This window comes from Protomyctophum parallelum (assembly GCF_964188405.1).
Source record: "Protomyctophum parallelum genome assembly, chromosome: 1".
Classification (NCBI taxonomy): domain Eukaryota; kingdom Metazoa; phylum Chordata; class Actinopteri; order Myctophiformes; family Myctophidae; genus Protomyctophum; species Protomyctophum parallelum.
In genome coordinates this window covers 82,994,008-83,019,407 of record NC_139697.1, presented here as the reverse complement: position 1 = coordinate 83,019,407, position 25,400 = coordinate 82,994,008, and positions in this window count along the sequence as shown.

Below are 25,400 nucleotides of genomic sequence, written 5' to 3'. Positions count from 1 at the left end.
TCCGCTAAGCGAGAGAGGTGTAAAATTCACAGCAGCAGACCTTCTACTGGGGTCAACGCTCAAAAAAGTGCTGTGCCTTGGGGCATTGACATGAAATCACTTTCTCTACGCAAGCTAAGTCAGGTCAAGGAGTTACCTCTAGCTTTGGAATGGGTGTCACTTGTGTGCGTTGATTGCATCTGTCTGTGCATTTATGCATTTGTTTGTCCTGACGAAACTTGATTATTTCTCGACTGTTTATTTTCTCGTATGACACGACATAGAAACTACTTGTGACTACTGTCTTTGTGTGCTGTCGAGCAGATGTTCTTTGCATCAGCTCAAAGGTATAGCCTGCTGTGTCATTCGATTCATTTGTCCAGATATGCCATTTATGATCTTTAAGGATGTACAATGACGCATATGGTGGCCTGTCGAAAAATACACACATACTGGTCAAAGCATACTCATTTTGGTGGTACAGACAGGATAAATTGAACGTTTTTGGAATTTTTGTGCCAGCTCTTAACAGGAGAAGTAAGGTCTGTGGGCTGTTAATTACTTCATATGTTGATAAGCTCTTTTCCTGCTGACATGTTTCACATTGTTCAGATTGAGCAGGTAATATTTGTGCAATAGTGTCTAAGATGCCTTTTTGTGACACGTCAAGTGGCTGCACTATGAATTGTGACATGTTCTTTGTAGATGGTAAGGCCTTGTCACCACATTGAGTACAACTATACAGACTAAGACTTTTCAGGCAAAGCAGGTCATCTCCAAGGAAAGGAGACCGAAGTGTGTATTCTACAAAGCTGTTTAATATGGTGCATACTTCTGTCTTAGAACATTTCTGAGACACTAATGACACTGATGTGTTGGCTAGATTGAATTTCTCAAGTTTCCGTCTAAATGTTGAGTCCTGCGCTGCTGCTTCTTCAAGCCGTGTGTGACATTTTTTGATAGCAGATGTAGAATTGGTAATGGTATAGCTTCACACATATTGTCATTTAGACTTTCATTGCATAAAACCACATCATCATCATCTTCTTCCAAATTGTCCTCCGTTATTGTTCTGTTAATTGCTTTCAACTGTCCAGGCACAGAATGTACAGATGTCTGTATGTTTTGCTTGAACAACTGTGTGGACACCACACATACTCAACCAAACTACTAGTTTGTGTATAAAATCTAATGGGTCATTGTGCATTCCTAAGGCCAAGTAAGATGCTATTCACTAGTTGTTGAGTGACACCACAGATTGTTTTGCAATCAAATGTGTGACCTGGATTTTGAAAAAACGCTTGAATGAGAGCTGCTAAATTCCCCGGCATAGATGACAACTGAACCATCGAAGTAGGTGTCAATGGTTTCAATTTATCTTGTACTACTTGTAGATGCAGTATACCCACGCGTTCGGGGAGATGTCCTGTACCACACCCCACTCTCCGCTAAGTGGGAGAGGTGTAAAATTCACGGCAGCAGACCTTCTACTGAGGTCAACGCTCAAAAAAGTGCTGTGCCTTGGGGCATTGACAATTATTTAATTAACGAATTAAATAACCTTATTTTATTCTGAAGGCAACCGGATGTCTTAAATTAGCTAGCTCTCAGACAGGAAGTTCTAAATTAGCTCATAAGACGGAGCCAAATATCTGTCTGAGAGTGGAGCCTGCCTGGCAAATGACATGGGGGGTCCTTTTTGTGGGCTTGGCCGAAAGTGGGCGTTACCAAAAGGTGGGCGTGGCCATGGCCGCCAGAAGTCTGTCAGATTTTGACAGCTTCAAATTAGTGTTAAACATAATATAACCCAATTGACTCCAGTCCTCTCTGTTTAATATATCTATAATGAAACTATATAAACTATGCATATACCATGAAGTGCTATGACTACTAGCTCTGGTCCATAGCTCTAATGCGTTTCATTTAGAGCTATGTTACTCTAAACTTCCCCGCTCGCATGAATGCAGACCAGCCTCTACTCTTTGGCGTAAATAAAAAGAACGTTTTTGCTACACATAAAAACAAAGGCGAGTTGTGTCATTAGAAAGCCTACTTTGGTAATTGGTTCTAGTTCTAGTGAACAGAAATAATAAATAAATAGACTTACTAACCTAACTGTAGGGAGTGCAAACACATTAAAGAACCTGGGGGTTATCATCTATGAAAAGGCAACACAATGAGCAGAAAATAAAAATGAACCATGTAAATACAACAAATTGAGCAGAGCACTGCAGGGAGTTGAACCCCATTCCGGTAAACTAGAAGTACCACAACCAGTGCCTTGGTTTTTGTTTTGTTTTACGAGGTCCATTCGTTGAAATGTAAATTTTGCATTGCAACGGTAAAGTAATTTAATTCACAATTAACATTGTAGGCAATAATTAATAACGGTATGGCACCAGGCCAAAGCCATGGGGATAGAGTATGTTTTGCACTCTGAGTGAGTGTGTGTGTGTGTGTGTCCGTCAGTTTGTTAACAGCTAATCTCCAGCACCATTAACCCGGTCGATGCCAAATTTTGCACACACACTCCCTGGATGCCAACGATGAACCTCTGTCCCAAATTTTCCAGAACGGCCAGTATAGCACCACACATTTTTGTATGCCCTCCGAGACTATGGACTATAGCCTTTCGCTTTTCCGCGATTTAACCTTTTTTCAAATCGTGAACAATGATGAAGAATCGCGCACTATAGCATGCCACTTAATGACCTTGGGGTCATCAAGGTCATTGATATTGATCAATAACCTTGAGCAGTATAAATGACCTTCAATAAGACTAGTAAATGACCTTGACCAGTATAAATGACCTTGACAAGTACAAATGACCTTGACCAGTATAAATGACCGTGACCAGTATATGACTGACCAGTATAAATTACCTTCATGAGACTAGTAAATGACCTTGACCAGTATAAATGACCTTTAGAAGACTAGTAAATGATCTTCACCAGTATAAATGACCTTTAGAAGACTAGTAAATGATCTTCACCAGTATAAATGACCTTGACCAGTATGCGGTCCGTGACCATGGACTATAGCCTTTTGCTTTTCCTTGATTTTCACCTTTAAAAAATCCTCAACAATGATGAAGAATCGCACACTATAGCGTGCCGCTCAATGACCTGAGACCATGGAACAATGAATGAAATACAACACATTGAGCAGGGCACTGCAGGGAGTTGAACCCCGTTCCTGTAAACCAGAAGTCCGACACCAGTGCCTTAGTTTTTGTGTTGTTGTTCATTTAAAGGTCCAGGTGTGCATACGCATGTGCCCCTGTGTGTGTAGGTGCATGTGTGCATGTGTGTGCACGCTTCAATGACCACTGTTGGACCCAATGGCGATCAAGGACCTCAGGGAGCCACCCATAATTCACAACGGTCACAGCGAACTCTGTTGCATCACAACTGGTGGCCAACAGTCGTAACCAACACCGCCACGACCCACAGGAGAATACCATCGCACAGTGGTATCAGACCAACCACAATCAGCCAGCCCTCAAACCAAACCCTTCGACCTAGAAGAACTCAAAACTGCAATGGGAAAGTTGAAACCCGGAAAAGCAGCAGGGATTGATGACATACTGGCAGAAATTATACAGCACCTGGAACCTAACGCAAAGACCTGGCACGTGGGGATGCTGAACACATGCATGGCACAGAAAACCATCCCTTCTGTCTGGAGAAAAGCCAAAGTGGTTGCAATCCCCAAACCTGGCAAAGACCCATCATCCTCAAAGAGCTACCGACCCATTTCCCTCCTCTGCATCACCTACAAGAGAGGCTGCTACTCCAACGCCTCATACCACTCATAGACACCAAGCTGACTAAAGACCAAGCTGGTTTCCGTCCCGTCCTGTGCTGGACAGAGCTCAACCTCACCCAACACATTGAGGATGGGTTTGAGGGAAAACAAATAACTGGAGCAGCAACTGGAGGGCGAAGGAAGCACGCAGGCAGCTTGTGCCTGCCTGCGTGCCTGCCTGCCTTCCTCATGTGGAAGCTGCATAGTTGAGTTTGTGTGTGTGTTTCTTTTTCTGTCTTTCTTTCTTAGGACGAAGATCAAGGTAGACGCCGTTGGAAGGCTCAACACAAGCCGATGCCCCTAGAGATCCATCCCAAAGCTTCCCTCAGGGAGTCCAGCAAGCCAGCTAGCCAGCAAGCCCGCCCAGTCAGCCAACGCAGCCAGCCAGCTCCGCCAGTCAGCCAGTGTAGAAAGTCAGGCTGCCAAGCCAGCGCACATCAGCCCTTGCAGTCAACCATTGTAGCCATACCAGCCTTGCTCAGTCAGCTCAGCCAGGCCTCTCTCGAGGCCTGGCTCTCTGTCTGCCTGGCCCGGTCTGCCCCGCCCTGCCTTGCAGCAACAGAACCATCCTTGCTGGCAAGCCAGCCAGCTCAGAATACGAGCTCAGCAAGCCAGCGCAGCTGGCAAGCACGCAGTTAGTCTAAACCAGTTTCAGACTGGCAGGCCAAGGCAGACAGACAGGAAGACCGAGGCGCCTAGGCAGGCAGACAGGCCAGGAAGGCAACAAAGTGCAGGCAGGGGGACTGTCCGGCCTAAGGCTGCGCTGCAAGGGTTGGAGCCTGGCCAGCTCCTGCTGGTCTAGACTGAGTGGCTGTGGCTGCACAGTAAGGCTGCGGTAACCTAGTCTGGGCTTGCTGCTGCACTGGCTTGCTCAGCTCGCATTCTGAGCTGGCTGGCTTTCCAGAAAGGCTGGTTCTGTTGTTGCAAGGCAGGGCAGGGCAGACCGGGCCAGGCAGACAGAGAGCCAGGCCTCAAGAGAGGCCTGGCTGAGCTGACTGAGCAAGGCTGGTATGGCTGCAATGGCTGACTGCAAGGGCTGATATGCTCTGGCTTGGCAGCCTGACTTTCTACACTGGCTGACTGGCGGAGCTGACTGGCTGCGTTGGCTGACTGGGCAGGCTTGCTGGCTAGCTGGCTTGCTGTGCTCCCTGAGGGAAGCTTTGGGATGGATCTCTAGGGGCATCGGCTAGTGTTGAGCCTTCCTATGGCGTCTACCTTGATCTCCGTCCTAAGAAAGAAAGACAGAAAAAGAAAGACACACAAACCCAACTATGCAGCTTCCACCTGAGGAACCGATACGCGAGAAAAGAACTGAGCGTCACTTGGGATGGTCACAAACTCTCCAACCATACCCACCCCATGTATCTTGGAGTTACACTGGACAGGACACTCTTCTTCAAAAAAACACCTGGAGAACACAAAAGCCACGGTCAACACCCACAATAACATCCTGTGAAAACTAGTGAACTCCCAAGTGGGGCGCAGACCCACAAACAATCCGTGCAACTGCCATGGCCCTGTCTTTCTCTACAGCAGAGTATTCCTGCTCAAGCTGGAGCCGATCACGTCACACCAAATTGGTCGACACAGCCCTAAATGACACCTGTCGCATCATCACGGGATGGGTCAAGAAAACACCTGTCCCGTCCGTGCCTTTATGCGCTAGCCGGCACCTCCCCCCGCACATCAGACGACTGTGTAACGCTCAAGATGAATGGAAAACACAGGAGATAGACAGTGAAGTCTGGAATGAAATGATAGAGAACACCTCACACACACAGTTTCCTTTCGTGGCTGTTTACATTCGAGGGTCGCCGGTCCTCTCAAACGGAACAGTTTAACGTCATGCCCAGGACGAAAAGATATAGAGAACACCATAATGACAAATGACAAATAACAGCAGGAAGGCATGGGCCACAATCCACCGTCTTGGCAAAGACCACACCACCCATAATTCACAACGGTCACAGCAAATTCTGTTGCATCACAACTAGTGTAGGTATTGGATGGAGCCCGCACACCACAGGTATAAGAAAGACGTGATGCAGAGGAGGGAAATGGGTCGGTAGCTCTTCGGGGATAATGGGTCTTTGCCAGGTTTAGGGATTGCAACCACTTTGGCCTTTTTCCAGACAGAAGGGGTGGTTTTCTGTGCTGTGCATGTGTTCAGCATCCCCACAAGCCAGGGCCTTGAGTTAGGTCCCAGATGCTGTATCATTTCTGCCAGTAGGTCATCAATCCCTGCTGCTTTTCCGGGTTTCAACTTTCCCATTGCAGTTTCAAGTTCTTCTAGGTCGAAGGGTTTGGTTTGAGTGATGGCTGATTATGGTTGGTCTGATACCACTGTGCGATGGTATTCTATGTGGGTCGGTGGCGGTGTTGGTTACAACTGTTGGCCACCAGTTGTGACCAAGACCGCCACCAACCCACAGGAGAATACCATCGCACAGTGGTATCAGACCAACCACAATCAGCCAGCCTTCAAACCAAACCCTTCGACCTAGAAGAACGTGAAACTGCAATGGGAAAGTTGAAACCCGGAAAAGCAGCAGGGATTGATGACCTACTAGCAGAAATGATACAGCACCTGGGACCTAACGGAAAGACCTGGCTTGTGGGGATGCTGAACACATGCATAGCACAGAAAACCATCCCTTCTGTCTGGAAAAAGGCCAAAGTGGTTGCAATCCCTAAACCTGGCAAAGACCCATTATCCCCAAAGAGCTACCGACCCATTTCCCTCCTCTGCATCACCTACAAGCCTATCCCGTCACACCAAATTGGTCGACACAGCCCTAAATGACACCTGTGGCATCATCATAGGATGCATCAAGACAACACCTGACCCTGTCCCAACACCTGTTTACATTCGAGGGTCGCCGGTCCTCTCGAACGGAACAGTTTAACGTCATGCCCAGGACGAAAAGATATAGAGAACACCAACATGACAAATAACAGCAGGAAGGCATGGGCCACAATCCACCGTCTTGGCAAAGACCACACCATCCATAATTCACAACGGTCACAGCAAACTCTATTGCATCACAACTGGTGTAGTTATTGGATGGAGCCCGCACACCACCAAAAAAAAGAAAAACAACATACTATAGTATGCCCTCCGTGACCATGGACTTTAGCCTTTCGCTTTTCTGCAATTTAACCTTTTTTCAAATCCTCAACAATGATGAAGAATCGCGCACTATAGCGTGCCACTTAATGACCTTGACCAATATCAATGACCTTGAGCAGTATAAATTACCTTCAATAAGACTAGTAAATGACCTTGACCAGTATAAATGACCTTGACAAGTACAAATGACCTTGACCAGTATAAATGACCTTCACCAGTAGAAATGACCGTGACCAGTATATGACTGTGACCAGTATAAATTACCTTCATGAGACTAGTAATTGACCTTGACCAGTATAAATGACCTTTAGAAGACTAGTAAATGATCTTCACCAGTATAAATGACCTTTAGAAGACTAGTAAATGATCTTCACCAGTATAAATGACCTTGACCAGTATGCGGTCCGTGACCATGGACTATAGCCTTTTGCTTTTCCTTGATTTTCACCTTTAAAAAATCCTCAACAATGATGAAGAATCGCACACTATAGCGCGCCGCTCAATGACCTGAGACCATGGACCAATGAATGAAATACAACACATTGAGCAGGGCACTGCAGGGAGTTGAACCCCGTTCCGGTAAACCAGAAGTCCGACACCAGTGCCTTAGTTTTTGTGTTGTTGTTCATTTAAAGGTCCAGGTGTGCATACGCATGTGCCCCTGTGTGTGTAGGTGCATGTGTGCATGTGTGTGCACGCTTCAATGACCACTGTTGGACCCAATGGCGATCAAGGACCTCAGGGAGCCACCCATAATTCACAACGGTCACAGCGAACTCTGTTGCATCACAACTGGTGGCCAACAGTCGTAACCAACACCGCCACGACCCACAGGAGAATACCATCGCACAGTGGTATCAGACCAACCACAATCAGCCAGCCCTCAAACCAAACCCTTCGACCTAGAAGAACTCAAAACTGCAATGGGAAAGTTGAAACCCGGAAAAGCAGCAGGGATTGATGACATACTGGCAGAAATTATACAGCACCTGGAACCTAACGCAAAGACCTGGCTCGTGGGGATGCTGAACACATGCATGGCACAGAAAACCATCCCTTCTGTCTGGAGAAAAGCCAAAGTGGTTGCAATCCCCAAACCTGGCAAAGACCCATCATCCTCAAAGAGCTACCGACCCATTTCCCTCCTCTGCATCACCTACAAGAGAGGCTGCTACTCCAACGCCTCATACCACTCATAGACACCAAGCTGACTAAAGACCAAGCTGGTTTCCGTCCCGTCCTGTGCTGGACAGAGCTCAACCTCACCCAACACATTGAGGATGGGTTTGAGGGAAAACAAATAACTGGAGCAGCAACTGGAGGGCGAAGCAAGCACGCAGGCAGCTTGTGCCTGCCTGCGTGCCTGCCTGCCTTCCTCATGTGGAAGCTGCATAGTTGAGTTTGTGTGTGTGTTTCTTTTTCTGTCTTTCTTTCTTAGGACGAAGATCAAGGTAGACGCCGTTGGAAGGCTCAACACAAGCCGATGCCCCTAGAGATCCATCCCAAAGCTTCCCTCAGGGAGTCCAGCAAGCCAGCTAGCCAGCAAGCCCGCCCAGTCAGCCAACGCAGCCAGCCAGCTCCGCCAGTCAGCCAGTGTAGAAAGTCAGGCTGCCAAGCCAGCGCACATCAGCCCTTGCAGTCAACCATTGTAGCCATACCAGCCTTGCTCAGTCAGCTCAGCCAGGCCTCTCTCGAGGCCTGGCTCTCTGTCTGCCTGGCCCGGTCTGCCCCGCCCTGCCTTGCAGCAACAGAACCAGCCTTGCTGGCAAGCCAGCCAGCTCAGAATACGAGCTCAGCAAGCCAGCGCAGCTGGCAAGCACGCAGTTAGTCTAAACCAGTTTCAGACTGGCAGGCCAAGGCAGACAGACAGGAAGACCGAGGCGCCTAGGCAGGCAGACAGGCCAGGAAGGCAACAAAGTGCAGGCAGGGGGACTGTCCGGCCTAAGGCTGCGCTGCAAGGGTTGGAGCCTGGCCAGCTCCTGCTGGTCTAGACTGAGTGGCTGTGGCTGCACAGTAAGGCTGCGGTAACCTAGTCTGGGCTTGCTGCTGCACTGGCTTGCTCAGCTCGCATTCTGAGCTGGCTGGCTTTCCAGAAAGGCTGGTTCTGTTGCTGCAAGGCAGGGCAGGGCAGACCGGGCCAGGCAGACAGAGAGCCAGGCCTCAAGAGAGGCCTGGCTGAGCTGACTGAGCAAGGCTGGTATGGCTGCAATGGCTGACTGCAAGGGCTGATATGCTCTGGCTTGGCAGCCTGACTTTCTACACTGGCTGACTGGCGGAGCTGACTGGCTGCGTTGGCTGACTGGGCAGGCTTGCTGGCTAGCTGGCTTGCTGTGCTCCCTGAGGGAAGCTTTGGGATGGATCTCTAGGGGCATCGGCTAGTGTTGAGCCTTCCTATGGCGTCTACCTTGATCTCCGTCCTAAGAAAGAAAGACAGAAAAAGAAAGACACACAAACCCAACTATGCAGCTTCCACCTGAGGAACCGAGACGCGAGAAAAGAACTGAGCGTCACTTGGGATGGTCACAAACTCTCCAACCATACCCACCCCATGTATCTTGGAGTTACACTGGACAGGACACTCTTCTTCAAAAAAACACCTGGAGAACACAAAAGCCACGGTCAACACCCACAATAACATCCTGTGAAAACTAGTGAACTCCCAAGTGGGGCGCAGACCCACAAACAATCCGTGCAACTGCCATGGCCCTGTCTTTCTCTACAGCAGAGTATGCCTGCTCAAGCTGGAGCCGATCACGTCACACCAAATTGGTCGACACAGCCCTAAATGACACCTGTCGCATCATCACGGGATGGGTCAAGACAACACCTGTCCCGTCCGTGCCTTTATGCGCTAGCCGGCACCTCCCCCCGCACATCAGACGACTGTGTAACGCTCAAGATGAATGGAAAACACAGGAGATAGACAGTGAAGTCTGGAATGAAATGATAGAGAACACCTCACACACACAGTTTCCTTTCGTGGCCGTTTACATTCGAGGGTCGCCGGTCCTCTCGAACGGAACAGTTTAACGTCATGCCCAGGACGAAAAGATATAGAGAACACCATAATGACAAATAACAGCAGGAAGGCATGGGCCACAATCCACCGTCTTGGCAAAGACCACACCACCCATAATTCACAACGGTCACAGCAAACTCTGTTGCATCACAACTGGTGTAGGTATTGGATGGAGCCCGCACACCACAGGTATAAGAAAGACGTGATGCAGAGGAGGGAAATGGGTCGGTAGCTCTTCGGGGATAATGGGTCTTTGCCAGGTTTAGGGATTGCAACTACTCCAGCCTTTTTCCAAACAGAAGGGATGGTTTTCTGTGCTATGCATGTGTTCAGCATCCCCACAAGCCAGGTCCTTGCGATAGGTCCCAGGTGCTGTATCATTTCTGCAAGTATGCCATCAATCCCTGCTGCTTTTCCGGGTTTCAACTTTCCCATTGCAGTTTCACGTTCTTCTAAGTCGAAGGGTTTGGTTTGAGGGCTGGCTGATTGTGGTTGGTCTGATACCACTGTGCGATGGTATTCTATGTGGGTCGGTGGCGGTGTTGGTTACAACTGTTGGCCACCAGTTGTGACCAAGACCGCCACCGACCCACAGGAGAATACCATCGCACAGTGGTATCAGACCAACCACAATCAGCCAGCCCTCAAACCAAACCCTTCGACCTAGAAGAACTTGAAACTGCAATGGGAAAGTTGAAACCCGGAAAAGCAGCAGGGATTGATGACCTACTGGCAGAAATGTTACAGCACCTGGGACCCAACGCAAAGACCTGGCTTGTGGGGATGCTGAACACATGCATAGCACAGAAAACCATCCCTTCTGTCTGGGAAAAGGCCAAAGTGGTTGCAATCCCTAAACCTGGCAAAGACCCATTATCCACAAAGAGCTACCGACCCATTTCCCTCTGCATCACCTACAAGGCTATATGAGAAGCTGCTACTCCAACGCCTTGTTGCCACTCATAGATACCAAGCTGACTAAAGACCAAGCTGGTTTCCGTCCCAGCCGCTCCTGTGCTGGACAGAGCTCAACCTCACCCAACACATTGAGGATGGGTTTGAGGGGAAACAAATAACTGGAGCAGCATTCAGAGATCTCTCTGCTGCCTACGAGACTGTCCAACACCGCACAATGGTCAGGAAAAGCCTCCTCAACAACAGGCGCTTCTATGTCCAGTTAAATGACCAGAGGAGTAAATGGAAAGCCCAAAAGAACGGCCTCCAACAAGGTGGCGTGCTCGCCCCCCTCCTTTTCAATATCTACACAAACGACCAGCCACTACCCAATGCCTAATGCCAGCGTTTCATCTACGCCGACAACCTCTGCATTACGACCCAACAAGCAGACTTCCAGAAGATTGAGTCTGTCCTTGAAAGTGCCCTCCAAGAAATGTCAAGCTACTACAATACAACCACCTGAAACCCAACCTATAGAGAACACCTCACACACACATAATTTCCTTTCGTGGCCGTTTACATTCGAGGGTCGCTGGTCCTCTCGAACGGAACAGTTTAACGTCATGCCCAGGACGAAAAGATATAGAGAACACCAACATGTCAAATAACAGCAGGAAGGCATGGGCCACAATCCACCGTCTTGGCAAAAACCACACCACCCATAATTCACAACGGTCACAGCAAACTCTGTTGCATCACAACTGGTGTAGGTATTGGATGGAGCCCGCACACCACAGGTATAAGAAAGACGTTCTTTGTTGAAATACTGACAGCGTTTCGATACATTTGATCTTCATCAGGTCATGTGTACACAAAACATACACTTTTATACTAAGGGAGTGCCCCCATTAAACAATCAAAATACCACATTTTGGTGCCCCTCCCATCACTGCAGGTGTGACACGTCAACCCTGAGTGAGTAGGTGGGGACCCAGACATATTGATGTAAATATAGTCTGTTCAGAAATTGTAGTGCCTCTCATAGAGCTTGTAGGTGATGCAGAGGAGGGAAATGGGTCGGTAGCTCTTCGGGGATAATGGGTCTTTGCCAGGTTTAGGGATTGCAACTACTCCAGCCTTTTTCCAAACAGAAGGGATGGTTTTCTGTGCTATGCATGTGTTCAGCATCCCCACAAGCCAGGTCCTTGCGATAGGTCCCAGGTGCTGTATCATTTCTGCCAGTATGCCATCAATCCCTGCTGCTTTTCCGGGTTTCAACTTTCCCATTGCAGTTTCACGTTCTTCTAAGTCGAAGGGTTTGGTTTGAGGGCTGGCTGATTGTGGTTGGTCTGATACCACTGTGCGATGGTATTCTATGTGGGTCGGTGGCGGTGTTGGTTACAACTGTTGGCCACCAGTTGTGACCAAGACCGCCACCGACCCACAGGAGAATACCATCGCACAGTGGTATCAGACCAACCACAATCAGCCAGCCCTCAAACCAAACCCTTCGACCTAGAAGAACTTGAAACTGCAATGGGAAAGTTGAAACCCGGAAAAGCAGCAGGGATTGATGACCTACTGGCAGAAATGTTACAGCACCTGGGACCCAACGCAAAGACCTGGCTTGTGGGGATGCTGAACACATGCATAGCACAGAAAACCATCCCTTCTGTCTGGGAAAAGGCCAAAGTGGTTGCAATCCCTAAACCTGGCAAAGACCCATTATCCACAAAGAGCTACCGACCCATTTCCCTCTGCATCACCTACAAGGCTATATGAGAAGCTGCTACTCCAACGCCTTGTTGCCACTCATAGATACCAAGCTGACTAAAGACCAAGCTGGTTTCCGTCCCAGCCGCTCCTGTGCTGGACAGAGCTCAACCTCACCCAACACATTGAGGATGGGTTTGAGGGGAAACAAATAACTGGAGCAGCATTCAGAGATCTCTCTGCTGCCTACGACACTGTCCAACACCGCACAATGGTCAGGAAAAGCCTCCTCAACAACAGGCGCTTCTATGTCCAGTTAAATGACCAGAGGAGTAAATGGAAAGCCCAAAAGAACGGCCTCCAACAAGGTAGCGTGCTCGCCCCCCTCCTTTTCAATATCTACACAAACGACCAGCCACTACCCAATGCCTAATGCCAGCGTTTCATCTACGCCGACAACCTCTGCATTACGACCCAACAAGCAGACTTCCAGAAGATTGAGTCTGTCCTTGAAAGTGCCCTCCAAGAAATGTCAAGCTACTACAATACAACCACCTGAAACCCAACCTATAGAGAACACCTCACACACACATAATTTCCTTTCGTGGCCGTTTACATTCGAGGGTCGCTGGTCCTCTCGAACGGAACAGTTTAACGTCATGCCCAGGACGAAAAGATATAGAGAACACCAACATGTCAAATAACAGCAGGAAGGCATGGGCCACAATCCACCGTCTTGGCAAAAACCACACCACCCATAATTCACAACGGTCACAGCAAACTCTGTTGCATCACAACTGGTGTAGGTATTGGATGGAGCCCGCACACCACAGGTATAAGAAAGACGTTCTTTGTTGAAATACTGACAGCGTTTCGATCCATTTGATCTTCATCAGGTCATGTGTACACAAAACATACACTTTTATACTAAGGGAGTGCCCCCATTAAACAATCAAAATACCACATTTTGGTGCCCCTCCCATCACTGCAGGTGTGACACGTCAACCCTGAGTGAGTAGGTGGGGACCCAGACATATTGATGTAAATATAGTCTGTTCAGAAATTGTAGTGCCTCTCATAGAGCTTGTAGGTGATGCAGAGGAGGGAAATGGGTCGGTAGCTCTTCGGGGATAATGGGTCTTTGCCAGGTTTAGGGATTGCAACTACTCCAGCCTTTTTCCAAACAGAAGGGATGGTTTTCTGTGCTATGCATGTGTTCAGCATCCCCACAAGCCAGGTCCTTGCGATAGGTCCCAGGTGCTGTATCATTTCTGCCAGTATGCCATCAATCCCTGCTGCTTTTCCGGGTTTCAACTTTCCCATTGCAGTTTCACGTTCTTCTAAGTCGAAGGGTTTGGTTTGAGGGCTGGCTGATTGTGGTTGGTCTGATACCACTGTGCGATGGTATTCTATGTGGGTCGGTGGCGGTGTTGGTTACAACTGTTGGCCACCAGTTGTGACCAAGACCGCCACCGACCCACAGGAGAATACCATCGCACAGTGGTATCAGACCAACCACAATCAGCCAGCCCTCAAACCAAACCCTTCGACCTAGAAGAACTTGAAACTGCAATGGGAAAGTTGAAACCCGGAAAAGCAGCAGGGATTGATGACCTACTGGCAGAAATGTTACAGCACCTGGGACCCAACGCAAAGACCTGGCTTGTGGGGATGCTGAACACATGCATAGCACAGAAAACCATCCCTTCTGTCTGGGAAAAGGCCAACGTGGTTGCAATCCCTAAACCTGGCATAGACCCATTATCCACACAGAGCTACCGACCCATTTCCCTCTGCATCACCTACAAGGCTATATGAGAAGCTGCTACTCCAACGCCTTGTTGCCACTCATAGATACCAAGCTGACTAAAGACCAAGCTGGTTTCAAACTCTCAAACCATACCCACCCCATGTAACTTGGAGTTACACTGGACAGTTTAACGTCATGCCCAGGACGAAAAGTTATAGAGAACACCAACATGACAAACCCTACACTTAAACCCTCTATATTTAATAAAAAACAATTCTGGACAGGAATCCTGTATTGCAGGGGTGCCCAAAAGGTACACCGTGATCTACCAGTAATCACAAAGGCTGTGCAGGTAGACCATATGGCATGCCCCTGTATATAATCTATCACTTGAATTAAGGTGACTTGACACCAGCTCAAATGTTGCACACAAACATCAGTAGCAAAAGTACAAAGTTATTGTGACAGTAATAATTGCTATAGTGTGTGTTCAGTAACAGGAATATTCCTGTCTCTCCAGCTCTTTAATAAATAGAAAAGGGTTTAATCAGGAGTTGTAGTAGCCACAGGATAATCTAAGCGGTGGATATTGCTCTTTTCTTCATGTCTTTATGTATGTAAATTGTCTTGTTGTTTGTGTTATGTCAAATGCGTGTATATGTGTTCTGCATATACTTGGCTGCTGTGTTGCAAGTTACTGAACACACACTATAGCAATGATTACTGTCACACTATAGAGCTATTTAACACTGTTACTGAACACACACTATAGCAATGATTACTGTCACAATATAGAGCTATTTAACACTGTTACTGAACACACACACTATAGCAATGATTACTGTCACAATATAGAGCTATTTAACACTGTTACTGAACACACACACTATAGCAATGATTACTGTCACAATATAGAGCTATTTAACACTGTTACTGAACACACACTATAGCAATGATTACTGTCACACTATAGAGCTATTTAACACTGTTACTGAACACACACTATAGCAATGATTACTGTCACAATACAGAGCAATTTAATTTAGGTAACCAAATTGACCCCAATAGTAGATCTTTACACTCTCAATAGTTCAATTGTTGTTAAGCATCTGCTTAATTTCCAAAAAAACTACACAATTAGAGAATGTAGAAGATTGCTACTTTTGATCCTTTGATTATATAATGCTGATTGTAGCATAGTGGTTAGTGACTGAGCTTTGTTAACATGAGTGCCCGGGATCGTTTCCCACCAATTTCAAAGAATGTTTGTCCTTTTACCTACCAAACAATACTATTTTCACCTCTAGTCGATTATTTATTCAGCGTTTGAGCCACGGACCACCATTTGAGGCCATCTAGTCTCTCAGACCCATTTGAGCCACTGACCACCATTGTGAGAGTCTATTAATGTGAAATGGTGGTCCGTGGCTCAAACATGTTATCACTTTTGAAGTTACTTGTTGTGTTTAGATATGTAAATACTACTCTTTAAAGCCGTGTTTCGGTAGTCGAGTGGGTACTGTCGACGGTTAGTAAACATTGAGGCCGGGCATAGTTGTTTATAAACCTTCGACACTAACCATTCGGCTACTGAAACACTGTTTTACAGTTTCGTACAAACATCATATATAAACATCATAACAAGTAACTTCAAGTGATAGACGTTTGAACACACAAACAACAACAGCGTTAAGTATTAAATAACATTTAATCACTTACTTGCTCCGAAGACGGACCCGTGATGGTGACGTGGCACGTTCCAAACAAACACTGACCAAACCTACCTCCACGCGTCTCTTCCGTATTTGAGGGCGGCGGCACTTCCTTCCGGTGTGAGGCCACGCCCGCGAGATTTAACCGCGAATCTATTGTAGTCCTCTTACGTTACATCCGGGTCCCTTGGTCCCATCCGCTTCTAATGCAAAATAGCTACATATGAACGCGTGAATCTTTTTTTTTTTTTACAATAACGTTATTTGTCAGAAAGGAAGCCATTGAGGGTTAAAATGGGTCTTAATGCTTCCAACTCATATAACTGTCACCAACAACACTTTTAATGATATTACATGAAGCAGACAGCCCTGTGATGAAACCTTTAGCATTACACTGTGGTTAATACGTTTTTATTCACAATGGAATGTTATTGTACTCTTAATATATCATGGTGTAGCACAGCACAGTAGATTCATATTTCAATCGATCTGGGATGTTAAAATTGTGCAAAACTCTGTTCAATGAATGGCCTCTTCTGCTACATTAAAAATTACTAAACATTAAACGTTACTTATACCTGTTATTGAGACTCCTATAGAGCATGTTGACATGGATAGCTTGGTTAGTAGTATCTCTGTTAGTTAATGCAGTTTGATTGATTAAATTAATAGCCTATTTTATTAGACAAAAATGTAGAACAGTAGTGTCATAGAGTGGAAAATGCCATTTGGTTTAATGTCACAGAATGCAGTGCCACGTAGAGCAGCATGATAAATGGTTAACTTTATAGTGTGTTCAAAAATGGCAGATCTGCAAGTTCAGTGTCTTGAATGAGATGTGCTGTGAGTTTGCATATCTGCTATTGTCCAGCATAGGACCGTTGCACAGTGAAGTATAAACAAGGCTTATTTTTAGAATATAATAGAATATTCACTCCAGTGAATAGCATTTATCAATTTAGATAACTTTTTGATGTTATTTAATTACTTATTTTTACACAGAAACATAATGTGTGTCTTTACAATAACTGTAATGTAATAATAATACTAATAATGTAATGTAATAATTATTAATTAAATAACCTTATTTTATTCTGAAGGCAACCGTATGTCTTAAATTAGCTAGCTCTCAGACAGGAAGTTCTAAATTAGCTCAAAAGACGGAGCCGGGACAATCCACATAAAAATGGCTATAGCTGGGGTCGCACTTGGGCCCAATCCCAATCCACTCCCTTGCTGACTCAATGAGACCTCACTGATTTAGCTGCGCGTTCATGTGAAGTCTGTGAGGGCTTGAGGGATGTCCCATTTGAAACTAGAAAAAGTGCCCTTCTGGGCACAGGTCTCCACCAGGATCCTTCCTCAGCCTAGTGGGAATATGCATGCACAGTTTCATCGCAATGGGACGCTGCGTTGAGGAGTTGTGGGGATTTGTACAAAGCGGGCTACTCCTGAAAACTGTAGGAGCCAATCGTGGCCAATCAGGATGGAATATGAGAAATCAAACAAACCTGTCTTGATCACATGACTATGGAGATCATGTGTACCGATTTGCGTGAAATTTGGATGAAATCTGAAGGAGTAATAATAGAAAATGTGTTTTACATATGTCGGCCTCCTGGTGGCGCTATAAAGAGCAGATGTGAAAAATTCCAGACAAAGGTTTTTCCTTGGCCTCTAGGGAGTTGGCATACAAAGTTATCCACAGATCCGTGCAGTTAGAGGTAAAAACACTTTTCGGCCAGTTATAGCGCCACCTTGAGGCTGAGTTGAAATTGTTCATGTGGCATTTCTTCCTCGGCCTAGTGGGAATGTGCGTGCACAATTTCACGGAAATCACGCGATGTGTTCATGATTTGCAGCATTTTGTTTGAAACTGAGCACTCCTGTGAACTTTGGACGCCAATCTTAACCAATCAGGATGGAGTGTACCAATTTGCGTGATGTTTGGACAAAATCTGTAGGTGTACTGTGCAAAAACTTGTTTTGCACAAAGCGGCCTCCTGGTGGCGCTATAACAGGCCGTTCTGGAAAGTTTGGGGCAGAGGTTCATCGTTGGCATCCAGGGAGTGTGTGTGCAAAATTTGGCATCGACCGGGTTAACGGTGGCCGAGATTAGCTGCTCACGGACACACGGACGGACGGACGGACACACGGACGGACGGAGTGCAAAACATACTCTCCCCCCATGCCTTCGGCCTGGTGGAGACAATCAGTAAATCAGTGAGGGCTCGGCCCCGCCCCTTTATGTGCCCTTTGCCAAAGTCAGCATCGATGCTGACTTTCGCAAATAAATTACCCACAGTTCATAGCGTTACCAGGGGAATGAGGGGGATCGTCCGAACGTCAATCATTTAAAGGACAACTTTAGTTTTTTTCAACCAAGGTTCATGTTTTAGGTTGTTATTAGAGAAAGTAAAAGGTGGGTGTAATTTATTTTTCATTTGCTGCTTTCTTTCATTTTAGGGATTTTAGCAGTTTTTGACAGGGGGGCGGGGGCATTCGAGCACGGGGCTAAATATGTATTTCTTTCCAAACTTTTATAGCAATTTTTTTTTCAATATTTACTATAGTCCTACTAGACCCCAAGAAATTACATCTGGCCACAGAAGTTCACAGGATCTACTGAATGTGAAGGTAGCCTACTACACTGTGTGTCATAGGCTCAATATGTCAGTTTGACACATTCAGTAGATCCTCTGATCTTTTGTGGCCAGATGTAATTTCTTGGGGTTTATTAGGACTATAGTAAAGAATAAAAAAATTAATCGCTATAACATTTTGTAAAGAAATACATATTTAGCCCCATGCTCGAATGCCCCCGCCCCCCTGTCAAAAACAGCTAAAATCCCTAAAATGAAAGAAAGCAGCAAATGAAGAAAAATTTACACTCATCTTTTACTTTCTCTAATAACAACCTAAAACATGAACCTTGGTTGAAAAAAACTAAAGTTGTCCTTTAAGTATGCAAATTATGTATCGCGGTTAGAATGTCAAAAAACACAATAGTGCTTTTTCATTGTTCTCAAAGGGAGACGGAATTGAAGGATAGGCTATATATTTAATAACAATAATAATAATAATAATAATTAATAATAATAATAATAAGGGAAACATGATGAGAAATGACTATTGAGCAAAGTAAAAGAATATAGAAATGCAATTTATAATGAAAATTATTATATGTGAATATTACAACCCCTATCACACAGGAAAGTGTATTTATGAAACTAATAATAAAACGATCAGCTTAAATACTAAAATAGACGTGATAGACATGTATAAGCATGTAGGCACTGGATGTGAATAAGGACAGTTTTTATAAAGTGATGCAAAGTGTCATGAATGGCGGACTCATGGCGGACTCATCTGGCTGTCCCATTTCTTTCACAACAATTTGGAGCCCTTGCAGCCTCTGACCCTCAAGCACTTACGTCATTAAAGTCAATGAGGGTCCAGGGCTCAGGGTTTGAGGGAGGCAATTGGGATTGGGCCTTGGAGTTGGAAAGATTCGGCTTTTGGTGACTAGTTTTTGAATTTGTGGTTAGGTATTTCAAAAAGCTGTGCAAACGTATTGGGAGCGCCCCCTAGTGGTCTGTTTACACAGACTGGTTGAAAACCAAAATAATTGATAAAAGAGATTTTACAATGGATTATGTTACTAGTGGGTGTGCTAATAAATAACATAGCCTACTGATTCTTACGAAAAACAAACATCTAGAAAGGCATCGTTTTTCAAGATGGCGTCCACGATGGAGCTGCCTATGGTTGAAAACCAATCACTAGGGGGCGAGCAAAATTAATTTGCAATGCTTTTTGAAAACCTTATGACCATACCTAACAGCATGCAAAAATTCAAAAAGCAGTTACCAAGTGCATAATTGTTATGATTTTGTTTTTGTTTTGTTATGATGCCGGGAGCAAAAATGCGTATAAACTGTATGTAATTTTTTTTTTTTACAATTATGCACTTGGTAACTGCTCTTTGAATTTTGGCATGCTGTTAGGTATGATCATAAGGTTTTCAAATAACATTGCAAACTAATTTGGGATTAGTTAGAAAACTAAACCGACCACTAGAGGGGCGATCCAAATTAGTTTGCATATGGTTTTTGAAAATCATATGCCCATACCTAACACCATGACAAAATTAAAAAAGTAGTTACGAAGTGCATAATTGTTATGATTTTTTACATATTAAATCCCAGTTCATAGGCATTTTAGCTCATTTTTGCCACCGTGGACGACATCTTGAAAACGATGCCTTTCTGGTTGTTTGTTTTTCCTAAAATCTTAGTATGTTATTTAGCACACCCAATAGTAACAGAATCCATTGAAAAATATATTTCATCAATTATTTTGGTTTACAACCATAGCTATATGTATCTAATATTTGAGTCTGTGCAAACAGCCCACTAGGGGGCGTGCCCATCGTGTTTGCACAGCTTTTTGAAAACCTTATACCCATACCTAACACCACGCCAAAATTCAAAACCTAGTCACCAAAAGCCAAATTGTGGTGATTATTTTACGAGTCCGCCCCCAGCTACTAGTAAAATCATGAGTGAAATAATAGATATGAGTAAAATGACCAGAACCAGAACGCCCCCTTTTGGTCATATTTATACACCATGTGGTACTCAAAGTGGAGTCCGGAGACGCCAAGCCCAAGGGGTCATTGGTCGCCAAAGATCTTGAAATCATTAATGTTTTAAATATATTGGTAAAACATTTTTTTACCCCCCCCCCCCCCCCACAACACACACACACACAAAGATAGTCAGAACGTGGTGCTAATGTTTTTTTATTATTTTGATATTAAAATCAAACATAATCAGACTACTGTGGTTACAAGAATTGTGGTACCAACTCCTGGTTGATACAAGACAGAGAGAAAGGATGATAAAAAAAATGAAAATAAAAACAAAATTTAATAAAATAAAATGAAAGAGGCACAAAGAACAACAGTTTTGTGGGACAGGCGGATTCGCAGGATGTTTTAATAGCTAGAGACAAAATACAGTGTCGATAGCTCTTTTAAGTTGTTACAATACAACTACTGTACTGACACGATATTAATTAATTTCTCCATGCTTATAATGCTACCACACTGCCCACTGGGCCTCATATCAGAAACAAATAAAATATTAGAAAGTGTGAAACAAAAAGAAAGTTAAAACAACAAAAAAAATATAAACCCAGCACGACATTTATTACACAACATAAATATAACAATAGTCAAGATATTGTATTTTTGAACAGGCATATATGTGAACTACAAATATAGACGTCATCGCTAAAGAGAGGATCAAGTTAGTTTCAGCAGGATACACGTTCTGCGGATTTTGCTTTTTTATGAAATATAAGAATAGTCACCGAGTCTCATAACATAGCACTTAGCAATGAAGTACAGTCTTCCTACTGAGACTGAAGAGGGGGCTGACTGAAGTAGAACACACACAGGACTAGCTACGGAAAAGATCCCATGCTTTTTTTGAGTCAAAAGAGGTTACCATACAAGAAGAGGAGAAGGGCTGTCCCCTCGTAGTCGATTAATCGATTAATCACCTATGTTTGGTCTTAATGGACCTAGGCTTTTTTGTAATGCCTTTTTTCCTATTGTCTGTTGTCAACTCTAGAACAATGGTTATCACACTTTTTATTTTATTTCAAGGTCTCCCATATAACTCAAGAGTTAACTTAATCAACATTTAAATGTTCAGGTGTCAACCTCACCAATCTGAAAAGGCTGGTCTCTGCAAGACTGTGTGCAGCTGAACACTGTTTTACAGATGTTGTTGATTAAACCAACTAATCGATTAATCGACAATTCCCTTGAATTTCATTCCACTAGAGAACGTCTTTAGTTGCGTACAGCCCAACCAGGAAGCATCACAACGAATGGCCACGTGGAGGTGGAGTGTGTAAGCCTAACGTATAGCCTACTTTGTCAGTGTCGCTCGACAAAAACAAGATATTTTCAGCGAACAATAAAGTACTAAATTAGGCTTTAGAATGGTAGGCATCTCCCACATGTCACAGGACTTGAATAGGATCCCTAAGCATCCATGGTAGCCAACTGTTCCTCAAGATAAGAAAAAAAAATAAAAAAATAAAAGAGCAAACGTTTGAAACCTGTTGTCTTTCTCACTCCATGCATTTTTGGCAAGTCTGTAAGGAGACGTAAATCATTGCGGTCCATGTTTGATGTGTTACAGTGTTTGTTATTGATATTAATAGGATTTCTGTGCCAAGGTTTTTTATTATTATTGAGGGTGGATTATTGTTGTTTATCACAATCAGTCTGCAGGAATGGGAAAGGATAATTCCCCAGCAATTAAAAAAACAAGGAAACAAATTAAGGTCTCTGCCCACCAGCCCTTGGTGGCCCCTGGCTTAAGGGCCTCGCTGACCTTGACATTTGCAAAACGTTCCCCCCAAATCCCTCTAGAGATGCTGCCATGCAGCTCACACGTCTCTTTGTGTGAGGGTGGAGGGGGAGGCGACTTAGGGAAGTGGTTCACAAACTTTTTAATTTCGAGGACACCCATAAATCTGAGTGCACAAAATGAAACCAAATGGACTAATGGTGCATTTGGTTCCATGTGTACTGTGCACTCTCAGAGTTACAGACATGTTGAGTGCGTTCGGATATAGGCCGAACACACCCTTAACTTGCCATACCACAGTGGAAGATTGATAGCTCTTTATTACGGAACTTTGTTGGCTGCACAGACATAAGTGATTATTTTCAGAACTATTTTCCTCCATTTCCATAAATATCTCTATCAATAATATCACGGAAGATCCTGTCTGTGGAATTGACACCAAATGTCTGCATCCTAGTAAAGCTGGATTCAGTTGAACAACAATATCATTTATGATATATCTACCTGCATATTAAGATACAAGGCTGAACAATAACATGTAAATAGACCATATGAAAGGAATCTACTTTAATCAAAAGGAATAGGGCAATATGATACAATTTAAGAAAGAAACAAGTCAAATAATATCTTATAGCCTCAGAGCATAAATATTCAATCATTCTATGAATGAAAAACACAAGTAGGACAGCAGCGGGCACTTCCACAAACAACATTCAGAAATCTCTCTCCCGACTAGTACAAAATAGCTTACAAAGATTAATTCAAACTCTGTTAACGATAGGAAAGTCTCAATTAGTAAAATGTACGGTCTCTATGGGTCCTACTAAACTAAAGGAAGACTAGGCTACATTCAACAGCAAAGCAGCAGCAACACCTCTCCGTGTCAGTCCACCTCAGACGACTGAGCACAGTCCTCCACAGAATATACACAATATGGCTATTGGCTAATGCAGTGTCTGGAACAGAAAGACAAACACTGCCCACGTTAGCACCACATTTGCATGAACATTGTCATTGCTTAGCAACTCGGACTCAGTGCCAACACTGACTCTTTTAAGGAAGGTCTGGCACTTACACAAAAAGTAATGTAATGAAGAACAGTGTTCTTATCATTTACACTACTAAAATCACATTGTATTTCGGCGGGGGGGAAGGACTGTGCTGACGACTCCGATATGCTGAGACGCTTTTCTGAACACCAGCCGTAACAGCCAACACAGTATCATAGCCGGGCAGAGAAGTGGGCAGAGAAAATGACTGATATTAAGGATCAGGGTTTCTCAAAACAATACAAATGTACATGATGTAGCTTACTGTACTCTGTACTGTATTTTGGTCTCTAAAATAGTGTTATAGTTCTCAATTTTGTATTTTGTTTTGTCATTGATGCATGTCACTGTTGAGAGGAAACCAGTTGTATCTCTATATTTAGTTGTCATTTTTTCTCTCTGTATGTTTAAAAACGATATAGCCACTTAAGACTAGGGTTGTCCCGATCCGATCACGTGATCGGAAATCGGGGCCAATCACGTCATTTTCAAATGATCGGAATGGGAGCAAAACAATGTGATCGGGACATCCCTATTATCAATATTATATATCCATATATCATGATATTGAACTGGATATTGTCTATCGGGAAAAATCGTTATCGGCACATACTCAAATCGGAATCGGATTGGGAGCAAAAAAACATGATCGGGACATCCCTACTTAAGACCCATCTTATACTAAAAACAATAAAACATGGAAATGTACAACCTTGCAACGTGTGCCAGGTTGAAAATAGTTACAGCTTGTAACTAATTCTCCTTTAGATCCTTTCAAACAGCTTTTTCTCTTTTTCATTTCACCAAAAACCTTCGGTTTCGGAAATGCAAGGTTTCAACCCAACAGTGACCATTTGACTGGATGGTTGCCATCCTCACACGGCCAACAGAGAAACCAACCAATGTATTTGTAGTGATGTTTTGGGAAAACCCAAGCCCTGGTTTGTTCAGGGAAACCAACCCCCTGCAGACTGTCAAGAAGATGCAGGTCCGGTTCGTATTCTCATCTGGTTGAGAAAAGCCTGATTTATACCTCACCGCACGGCAGAGTCGCGAGCCCCCCAAAAAACAGCTGACAAATGACAATACAATACTGTACGAGATCAGCTACTTTCGGCACGCGACTCAGTCATGCGGCAGAGTATAAATTAAGCATAAGGCACCTGGTTCAGCAGGCATCGTATTCAAAATAATGTTTTGTGGTTTCATTTATTTTTTTTGTTTAGTTTTTTCTTTAGGTTTTTTTTTTTTTTAAACTTGAGATTTTGTTAAAAAGTGCAAGGTGAGCAACAGTGCCGGTCAGCCAACCTGTTGCTTTTTCATAAGAAAGAAGTGTGAAAGAACGGGGTTGTGTAATATATCATTTATATTATCTATATATGGTATGTCTTGTACATCTCCTAAAACCTTCCCATGTAGCTCTTTGTGCTCATTCTTAAGCAGCAAGTACAAAATGCTTGGACTGAGAGTGAAGCTAGAAATACCAGTATACTCCAGACCCCTTGTAACACATTTATATCAAAGGCCAGAGATTTAACCAAGAATTGGTTCAAAACTTATTTCCATATTCATGTAGACCTTCTCGGGCTTCTAAAAAATAAATAAATATAGATTTTTGTTTTCTAATGCTGCATGCACATGGCATGCACAAAGTTGGCATTCCAGATGCAGTCACCTCTCTAAGTTTCGCCAACTACCTTTTTTACACAGAAAGAAAATGGGAGGGGGGGCCCTCAAGATCAATCTATACGTTGTTGTATGAGTCCACGACGCCATCATATGACAGATCATAAATTAGGCATCAATCATACAGCCTCAATCAGATGAGAGCAGCTCAGCCCAGTTGGAGCAAGATGGAAGACCTTTGGAAAAGGCTAAAAAAATAATTTAGAGTTAGCCACACAGAGAGCTGTGTGTGTGTGTTGTGCGTACTTCATCCACTGTCGTTCAATTGG